Source organism: Canis aureus, chromosome 14 (assembly GCF_053574225.1).
Source record: "Canis aureus isolate CA01 chromosome 14, VMU_Caureus_v.1.0, whole genome shotgun sequence".
Classification (NCBI taxonomy): domain Eukaryota; kingdom Metazoa; phylum Chordata; class Mammalia; order Carnivora; family Canidae; genus Canis; species Canis aureus.
In genome coordinates, this window is record NC_135624.1 from 28,604,290 (window position 1) to 28,615,194 (window position 10,905).

Below are 10,905 nucleotides of genomic sequence, written 5' to 3' on the forward strand. Positions count from 1 at the left end.
ATTTAAGTCTGCGTTGGTCTCAGACACAAGCTCTAATGTCATGGTTTCTGCTCCTACTGCATCCCACCAAAGTGGATATTAGCTAGCTGAGTCACATACCTTGTTCATGAGAGGTGGCAACAAATATTTTGGGTGCTACTGAAGATCACTGGACTTGATACTAAGAGTTAGGGGGTCAGTGTGCAGCTGTTTCTTATTAATAACCCTACTATGTGACCTTGGGCTATATTCTCCGCACCCTGGTATTTTCATCTGCAAATGGAGCACTTTGTCTCAGATTGCACAGTCGATGGGATCCTTTCATGCCCTGAAAGTATCTGCAAAATGTTGTCTGTCTGTGTATTTTTTTTTGGGGGGGGGGCAGAGGGTCCATAATATTTGTCAGATCCTAGAAGAGGTCTGTGGTCCCAAAGAGAAGTAGGACTCTAATCCTCTCATTTGTTAAGTGTGATTTTTTCCTTTTCCTGAGAAGTGGGGGTAGAGGCAGGAATTTTGTCTGACTAAATCGTAGTGGAGTTGTGTGAGTGTCAGATTTATCAAAGAATAACTGGAAGGCAAGCCACATCATTTCATTAGAAATAATCCTTAAAAAATGTTTCTGTCTCACATTCCTGTGGCTCTTTGCTGCTCTCTGCACAGAGCTCTTCTTTCGTCTCCCAGGCCAGGCGCTGTGTCATTAGTTGTGGCTATTGGTCATTTCCTGTCTCCCTCAGCCAAATAATCATGTTATTTTGACTGGGATGAGAACGCGTCCAGAGCCGAGAGCTGAGTCCCTTGGTAACTGGCAGATGTATTTCCTTGAATGTGGGAGGAAAGGAAAACAGTGCTCACTGAACCTCTATGCCCTGCCAGGCTCTCCGCTGGCAATCCGCGCATTGATTTAGTCATGCGTGTCTGTTTCCAACCAATATTTACTGGGTACCTATCACACATTGGCCACCGTTCTTGGTGCTGGGGATAGCGAAGTGAGCGATCAGACAAGAAAAGTCCTCGCCTTCTTGGAATTTATATTCCGGTGGGAGAGATAATATACATTAGTGAAAAAGATATGCTCCTCATATGCCACTTTGGGATGGGAGAGCGAGATGCCCTGTGTGGTGTACATCCCATATTGCAGATGAGGAAACTGAGCATTCGAGGCTTTGAAATAAATAGCCAGTGTCACATGGCAGGTACAGAGTGGACCTAAGCTTTCACATTAAGTCTTTTTCTGACTTCTGCGTTGCTTCCCCCACAGAAAGCAGTGGCCACCACCTAAATGTTTTAGCTGTGACCCTTGGGCCAAATATTCCTGGGGCCAATTCTGTCCTGATGCAGATCTGAGTTTATGTGAAGAAGACCGACTCCCTCACCCTCTTTACAGCCAGTTTGGGAAGTCTGGGGCCATTTTATATTCAAATAACTGTTCTACCTCCTTCTACCTCTCTACTGCTCCTTGGATTCTGATTCGTCGCATGCTAGATCATGCTCGATATTTTCCTTTAATACTTTTATTTATTTTTTTTTCCTTTAATACTTTTAATTCTTTTGTTTAGACTGGATAGTTTCTACTGATTTACTCTTCCTGTTACATATTCACTGATTGCTTTCTTTAGTCCTTATTTGATCATTCAATGATATCATATTTTGAAACTTTTCCCTGATAATTACAACATCCGTTCCCATGTACTGTCATTTCCTATGGCCTGACTTTCTTCCTGACTATGAATTCTTCTTGTCTGTCTCTTTACACATGGAGTAACTTTTGGTTGAAGATGGGACATTGCAGATAATACATTGTAGTAACTCTGTATTATGTTGTGTTCTTCTGAGGAGTACAGGATTTTTGTTATGGGACGCACTTAACCTGCCTGGCTTCAAAGGTATCTAGTACTTGATATTTTTGCTCAAACCCTGTGGCTTCTTTAGCCTGACTCCCACGGAGTCTTTCAGATACCTATATAACTTGGTTATTTGTCAAGAATTTGGCAATAATGGGACTCACACTTTCAGTAATTTTTTCCCTAGGGTTTCCCCCTGAATTTTTAATTTGTCTGCTAACCCCAGGTTCTGTCTCCTGAGATTTCAAGCCCATCAGATTTCAGCTTTCTGTTACCCAAGCTGTGTGAAACGGTGCAGAGTTAAAAAACATAAAAGGGAATGCTCACAGAACTCATCCCTTGTACCTCTATCTTTAAAGAGTAGTCTACCTCCTGATCTCTTTATGAGGTGTTTGCTTCTATTTGGTGGTTCTCTCATTGCCAGGAATTCCTCTTTAAAATTTCACCTGTTTTCATAACCTTGTATTCTGATCTCTGGCCCCTTGGGCCGCAGTTGTAGCTGTGGAGATTGTGGAGAACTCTGAGATCAGAAAGCCGCACATTCTCAATTTTTCTCCCTTACAGTTGTGGTTTTTTTCGAGATTAAATTCTCCTCTGGCTTCTGCTTTTGGATGCTTTCCAGGGTCATTACATAGGTTTTTTTTTTAGTTGAGTTTTTATAATAGTCATCTGCAATAGGATTCATGGGACCACTTCATTCCCGTACCATCGCTCCTAATTAGATTTGTCTCTGGGAAAAATTTAGGATGTGCAGGGTGGTGTGACATCGTGATCAGCTGATTCCATTCTTTGGACTCTGGTCTTGTGTTATTCCTCTTAGTTCGCAATGTAAGTCATAGAAGCCATGTCCTCAAGTAAAATATAAGCTCTTGAGGGTAGGGCTCTGTAGGTAACAGAGCTAGAGTAGACAAAGAGGCAATAGTGATCATAACCCTTGTTTGCAAGGAGAAGTCAGTCCTATTGGCATGTAGATGAACCTGAAGGTACTTTGATTAGTTCAATGGTGACCATTGTGGTACAGGAGTTCAGGTCCAATTTGTATTACAATACATTAATTTAGCCACAGAAGATTAAATATAATGGAAAACATCTGTAACCTCTATTTTGAAAATCCAAGCTTATGCAACCCTGGCACTCTCTTCTTTTTTAAATTATTATTATTTTTTTTTTACCGGTCTCTTGTTTTTCATCTATGATTGACATGTATTGTTTTTGCCTGCCAGTACCTATCCTTTCTTCTGGTCCAACATCCCAGTTTTTCCTCTGGGGAATCATCCCTGATTTATCTACATAAGTGGTGATGGAATGGGGTGGGTATGTATCCAGGCTAATTAGAGTATCCCCATTCTCTGGCTACAATGATTAGTTAAAAAATGCACTGTGATCCAAGTTGGTCCCCTGAGATTTACTCCCAAGACTTTTTGTTAGAAATTTCGGGAAAAACATGTTCTCTTTCATTTGGGATTGATGAGAAAGTAGGATATAATCTTTGTTAACTTTCTACTACCAGTAACTGCACATAAAAAAAAAAAATAAGAAAAAAAGCAATGTGGTTCTGGCCAATTATTCCTTCAATCTTATTTCTGGAACTATGGAAGCCACTTTGACCTCTGCTTCAGGGAAGAATCTGCTTCAGGGAAACCAACACAAGAGATGTTAGATTTGAGAGATAGTGAGATAAGGTATTAATCTGGGCTTCTGGAAGCAGATCTGCCTGAAATTTTTCATACCTGAAGTGTATACCTAGGCTTTTTAGTTACTTGAGCTTATAAATACCTTTTATGTGTAAGCCAATTTGAGCTGAGTTTCTATTACGTATAACCCAAGGGGCCCAGACCGAAAGAACCTTGTCTCTTCAGCCCCTGCAAGGTAAGTTAGAACTTAAGGGCTTCGTGATTGTAGTAGTTTGAATAGTGGGCTGAACAGACTGGGATAGAATTGATTTCTGTTGTTATAAGCCACCCAATTCAGTTACGACAGCTGTAGGAAATTAATGCAGTGGTCCAACTCCTGCTTATCCTTCTACCCCCTTGTAGAGGTAACAGCAGAGGGGATACCCTGCAGACCCTCAACTGGGCTTTCTGGATTCAAATTTTAGCCTTTTTCATTTAACCATTCTGAGTTGCATTTATCTCACAGAGCTAGTGATTGTAATAACTCACTCCCTTCTGAAGGTTGTCGTGAGAAGAAAAGGAGTTCATATCTTAAGGCACTTCAAGCATCTTTTGGCATCAACACTCAGTCAATGACAGCTATTATTGTTGTGCTGATGGTTGTGGTTGTGTATTGTCATTCTCATCCCTGCTGCCTCCTGTTCTGTTCCTCCAAGAGCTGCCTCCTTCAACTATAGAAAACTATCTGTAGTTCCTCGAATGAAATTGAGAATGCTCAAAGAACTTCTTGCCCAGGATCAATTAGCAACCCTGTGTCAGATTTGGAATTCAGATCCTGCTTTTCCAGCCTCTGCACCAGCACCAGGCACTATAACTTACTACAGAGCAAAAGTAATGAAGAACATGGAAGGATCTTCTCTATTTTCCCTCTCTTTTCCTTTCTCCCGAGCCCTCTCTTCTAACTCTGGCAAGCCTTTTGATAATCTTCAGTCAGCAAACTGTGGTCTGGGTTGATGATGGCGTGCACTCAGAAAAGGGGCTGTGGCTTTTCCTGAGGCCAGCCTGACTCTTCTTTCCTGGGATAATAGGCCCCTCTTCCTGCCTCTGAAATCAGGAAATAGCTTTGTTTTCTTGGGGGTGGGGGTGGTTTTAAAAACTCATTACTTCCATTTGTGATATTTGCAATCAGTAAGACATCCCCTAAAAGCACTTTTATAAGCTCAGAAAGAGACAGACTGGGAAGGAAGCCTCATAAACCTGCAGCTGATATTTCTGATAAAAGCATGCATGGAACATGTTCTTATTTACCTCCACGTACTGCAAACTTCGCTATCAAAACCTAGTATTGATCTTGTCTTAGTCTCTGTCAACACAGTTACCCCTTGGGTCAATATGTCCTGATTTTCTATTTCAGGACAGTTTGGAATGAAGAAATGACTTTCTGACATTTCTACCCAAGAAGTTTTCTTTGTGTTGAGGATATATTTTTTTAAATACTTTGTCAACACCCCAGAAATGTTGGGTTGTTGGGCAACACACACACACACACACACACACACACACACACACACACACAGAGAGAGATATTATATAAATATATATTGGAAATATATCAAATACTATCTCTTCACCTGTCTCCATGGCTCTCTCTCTTTGGTTTGCCCATCTCTCTCATCTCTGTTTGTCCATTTCTATCTCTGACTTCTTTATCTCACACTAAAACTGCCATTGCCTGACTGTCAGGGAAAAATAATCTTTTTCTCCTAAGCCTAGGGAAAACTGCCAATACTGTTAACTTTTCCTCCTTTCTGGGTTGCTATGCGTGAATCAAAAAGTTTTTATTTTTTGTCTCCTTTTGCACCATGGCAAACTTTATATCAAGTTTGATTCTGTAAGATTTGAAGAACAGGGGCCAGCAAATTTGACCTGCCGAGGACCAGTTATTATTTCATACTTTGCCAGGCATATGGTCTCTATTATAATCACTCAGCCCTGCCACTATGGGCAAGATGATGTGTAAATGGATGGTGTGTCTGTGTTCCAAAAAAGTTTTATTTACAAAGATTAAGGAGTTTGCCAACCCCACTCCTTGTGAGAGATGAGGCACCTCTTGATGTATTTTTATTTTCTTCCTTGGTCTCACTCTTTTCATGGGTGGTCCCAGATGACAGACACAGTAAGAAAAGCATCTGTGCTTGATCTAGCCCTGCCTGAATCCCAGCTCTCATCTTATTCCTGCTTCAACATACTTCTTCTCCTGGGACAGAATTATAATCTGCTGAGGCAGAGAGTGAGGTCACCCTGCCTTTCAAAAAAAACTTTAATGGCTCTCCTTTGCCCACCTGAAAAAGAGTTGTTCCCTCCACCTGATATCTGAATCCACTGAAGTAGTGTTGCATCCTCCCTCTTCTGGTTTTTGGTCCACTGGGTTTTACTTAAAATTTTCACTGCATCCATCGTATTTGCTCCTCACTATCCCCTAAATGTCCCAGGTGCATTTCCATTGCTGCTTCCAGCTCTGAATGGCTCTCATGCCTGAAGTCCTTTTTATTTTCCTACCCACTTACTGTCTTTCTCTACTTTCAAGTCAAGCCATCTCCAATAAATGGAATCTGGGTCAAGTACTCTCCTAGATATTCTTTGTATGGGCCTCCCCTACCTAAAACTTTCTAATGGTTTTTGGTCATACTCATCACGCCTTGCCAAGCCCTGTGTGCTCTGTCCACTGACTACCATGACCCCTTCCCCTGCAGCTCTCTCCTGCACCCTGCCATCCCTGCACACATCTAGCTTCATAGGGTTCTATGGCCATGGTGGCACACCTCTACCTTGGTGACTTCTTCTTGGAACAGCCTTTGTCTTCTTCTCCAGGTAGTTGTGTGACTTATTTCCTCTTACCATTCAAGCTCTGCTTACATATGCTCTCCTTCAAGAGCCCTTCCTTGGCTGGCTGTCTAATCTAATGCAGCATACCCAAAGCCATCATGAGATCCTGCTTTATTTTTTCGTAATAGCCTGCATTTAAAACCTGACACTATATTAATATTCATTGATTTCCTTTCCCCTCAACTAATTGGTAAGCTCCTCAAAAAGAAGGCCTTTGATGCTTTGTTCACCAAATTGATCAAATGTTTAATCAACATTGTTGACTAAAGGAAACCAGCAGCGTGAAACTTAACTACGGGGAAAACAGAAAGAACAAGCATCAGATGACGGGTTGTGCTGAATCTTTTTTTGATCTCCTCTAGCTCTAAGATTTGGCGATTTGGGGTGATACCATCTCTGTCTGGAAATCAGTTTATCCTCCTGACTTCTGCATTTCTGTTAATGGATCCATCATTCTTTCATCCATCCAAGTTTAAAAATGCAGCCATCTGTTAAAGCCTGTTATCAGGCCTCTCTCCATTCTTCAACTTGGCATCCTCTGTGTGTTGGCTTCATGCCACCGGCAGGCTGTCTCTACGGGGCAGAGAGGATGGCCACAAATATTTCCAATTTATTTTCTTCCAGTTTAGCAACATCAGCTAAAAAGGTACTTCTCTTTCCCAATGTCTATGTATCAATCCAAGAAAAGATACTAATGTCTCTCCTTGAGTCACATGACAGCAACTGGGCCACCTTGTTGTTACAGGGGATTGGTTTTTCTGTTGGAGCTTTCTGTATCCACCCCTGAGGCTGGCGTTTGGGTGGGCTACCCTGACTGAAGTCCTAATAGGACCATTGGGAACAGAGGCAGCAGGGTGGTGGTGTGGGCGGATGGCCCTCCAAAGAAGCAGAAGTATTGGGCAGACAAAAGCAGCCTGTGTCCACTCCACAGATGCCTGGGGTCCTGGGGTTGCAAGACTGTGGAGGTAGGAGACTCTGGAAGAATTGGTTGGGTCATTGAGTCCCTGAAGCCAGGCTCTTTATCTTTCTGAGCACTGTCTGGAGATGACTGTCCAGCTGGACTTTCCAAAATACTCCACCCATGTCCTTCCTACTTGCCTCTGGTGTTTTCTCTTCCTGGAATGAGCTCTTGCTCACACTCAATCTCAACCCACACGGGAAAAGTGCTTTACTTCAAGATGCACTCTGAAGCCCTTCTGAAATCTTTTCTGAGGTTCCTGCCTTTGAATCTTCATGATCTCTGATTTTTGTGCATTTGTATTCTCTCCTCTAAGTTAACATGTTGAGCATTAAGGCCTTCTTTCTTTTGTTATATTTTTGTATTTTTTTTTATTCATAGAATGTCCCTCTCACACAGAAGACACATTTAATGTTTGTTGGACTGAATCTAATTGAGCTGTATTGACTATGCCACTCTTCCTAACTTCTTCAATCTGTATCATTCATTCAATATCTCCATTTGTCAACTCCAATTGTTAATTACTTATTTAGGCATATTTGTTGAACTTGTATCACCATTAGCCAGCATGGGCCTTCACAATATTAGGTCCTCAAAAGATGTGTTATTCAACGTGATGAATGTTGACTGCCAGAAAATATGAGTGGGTTGGAGGGAAGGGTCACCTCCTCCATGTGTATGAGATGAATGTCTTAGTAAAGCAATAGATGGGAAATAGCCATTTCCTTTCATCATTATATCAGGTGTCACCCCTCCCTAGGACTAAACCCTTCTTCTATTCTTCTTGGTTTCCACGGTGCTCCCCTTTCTCCTTCCTCATTGCATTTTACAAATTATATTGATAACTTCTATTTATAGTTTGGCTTACACACAAAAAACAGATTGTCTCTAACTCAGCAGGCCTGTCTCTGAGTGTCTAGCACTATACTTGGCATATAGTGAGTGCTCAAGAAGTTTTTGTTGAATGCAAAAATGAGCTAACCAAGGTGGGCCTGGATTGGGCTGGGGGAAACCAGAGGTTTTTCTGAAAGGTATGCATATAGTGATCACCTTGTGGCCTGGATAATGTATTTGGGGTTCATGGGGGAATAGCTTCTTGTTACAGAAGGAAGGGTGAAGGACAAAGCCTGATGTTCTGTGGTTGTTTGAGCAAGATAAATCTCACAGCTTCTAATAGGGAAGCATATGACCCTTTGTGCTGGATTAGAGGACAAGGAGACCTTGATTCACAACTGCAGGGTGAGAGAGGCAACTGTCATCATTCTCCAAGAGGTTTCTAGAAAGTACACCTCCTTCCAGTTCCTAAAAGTCAGGGCCATGGCCATGTCTGGAGCTCTGTCATGTTTTGGAGAAGTCTGTGCTTTGGCACTTGCATTTGTTTTCCTTCTTCAAAAGCAAAAATATACTTAGTCCTTGGGTAAACTGTATTCTCTGGTGGGGAAGGGTGTTGAAGTGGCACCAGCAAAAGCTGAAACTGGACACTGAACTAGCAGGTGCTCTTGGGCACTGTCAGGGATGCCCAGTGCAGGGGAAGGGGAGGAGAGAGAGAATTGAGGGGGCTATCCGCTATCATCAATAATATGATAACTACCAATTATTGTCATTGCTAACATTTCACAATCATTATGCCTGAACTATGTGTCAGGTGCTATGTTTGATAACTTTATATGGACATTCTCATTTGTTCTAGAAAACAACCTCATCAGTGTGGATTACCAGCATCCTCATTTTGCAGACAGGTAACTGCAGCATGGGACAAATTACTGAGCATTGCTCTGAGCCAGTCTGCTCAGTGGTGCATAGAGCCTATGTAATCCCCACCATGGCTTCACGAAGTAGATCCTAGAATTATTCCTCTCCTCTCTGTTATCCACAAGGTAACTGAGACCCTATGAGGTGAAGTCATGTGCTCAGGGTCATGTTGTAAATGGGGATGGAATTGGAACCCAGTCTGCCTGAGTCAGAAACCCATCGAACCACTTGCCTTCCTTCACAGCACATTTTTGCCTCCTCTGCCAGATGTGTGTGTCTGGAGACAACAAGAGATTTAGAGAGTACCTGGTGTGTAGGGGTGGTATTAAGAGCAACTAGGAAAGCTGAAGTTTAGATAGCTGAAGTGTTTTGACAAAAACAATAGAATAGTGCTCATTAATTTTGTGTCTCTTGGGCACAGGGACTTTGCCAGAGTTATCTTGAATTCTAGCAGTTTCCCTGAGATATGGTGGCCATTACTGCTGTTTTACAACATAAGAAATCGAGACTTCAAAAGGCTAAATCACTTGCCACGTGTTACTAAGCTACTCAGTGGTGAAGCAGGGCTTTGAATCTGGCTCCACTCACTACATAAGCCAGTATGAGTGTAGGCTCTTCTATGAGACCTTTTGCCTGATTTTCATGTTTATACCCATCACCCCCACTTGATCTGGAAACCATAGGGTGAAAACCTCTAAGAAGATACAATTATACCCAGAATGGTTAAATCTTTTATGACATTCAAAACAGTTGGCCACGTTTAGTGCTTATAGTCAAGGTTACTACCTAGAACATCATTCCAAAGGGCTGGCTTCAAAACAAAAACAAAAACAAAAACAAACAAAAACAAAAACAAAACCAAAGGGCTGGCTTCACGTATGTGCAACCAAGAAAGTCCTATAGGGCCTCGTGCTCAGAAGAGCCCCTTGCTTGGTGTAGTACTCTGCTGTTGTCATTTTGGAATTTTCAATAAGCTTATCTTTGAACTTGAGTTTTGTGAGTGAAGTCCAATGGGGCAACAGAGCACATAAGTGATCAGAGGAGATAGGCACAATTCTGTATCTGTTGTTCATTGTCACCCAATCACAGAGTGTTTGCCATGATCCATGAGGATAGAATTCTGGTGGCCCCATGATGCATGGGAGTTAGCCAGACTCAAAGCCAGTACCAAGTGTGTGTTATGGAAGTTGCCACTGCCATGGACTGTTGCTATAATGTGTCTATGTTGAGAAAGTGAAATCAAATAATTGAGTTGGTTTGTGCAGCATTTCCACTGTTCTGGTAAGAACAAAATATGTACACATGCATGAACTACAAAATAAAGATTGTGTAATAGTGATGATTCTGCATGAGTCAAATGCTTTCACATTTCCTCTTAATGTGAAATACAGTATAAACATGTAGGGTACAGTTCATGCTAACAAATTACAATGTTAATTATGCTTTACTTAGAGTGACATTAAATAGCAAATAAAAAACACCATGACAAGTCAAGAGCAATGCTGTGGAAGAAAGGAAAAAACTATATTTTAGTGCTTTGAATGGTACTTCTCCTTTCTGCTTCTCCGTTTTCATTATGTCATCAGCCCTAGTCCCTTGTGAAAACAGTGAACTGGGACTCGCCCTAATGCAGGAGATTGCAGTCCCCAGCATGTCCCCATCTGGGCTTGCTGGCTTGTTCTGGGCGGCTGGGCTCAGGGATGGGAGGAAGCACTGAGCATGTCGGTCATGGCATTGCTGTTCCAAGATGCTTGTGCTCTCCCCAGGCCCCAGCTCTGAGTGGGACCTGTTCATAGTGGGTGCACAAGAAACCTTTCCTGAGGGTCCAGGACTGAACGAATTAAAGATAAATTATAAGTAAAACGACAGAAGGAAG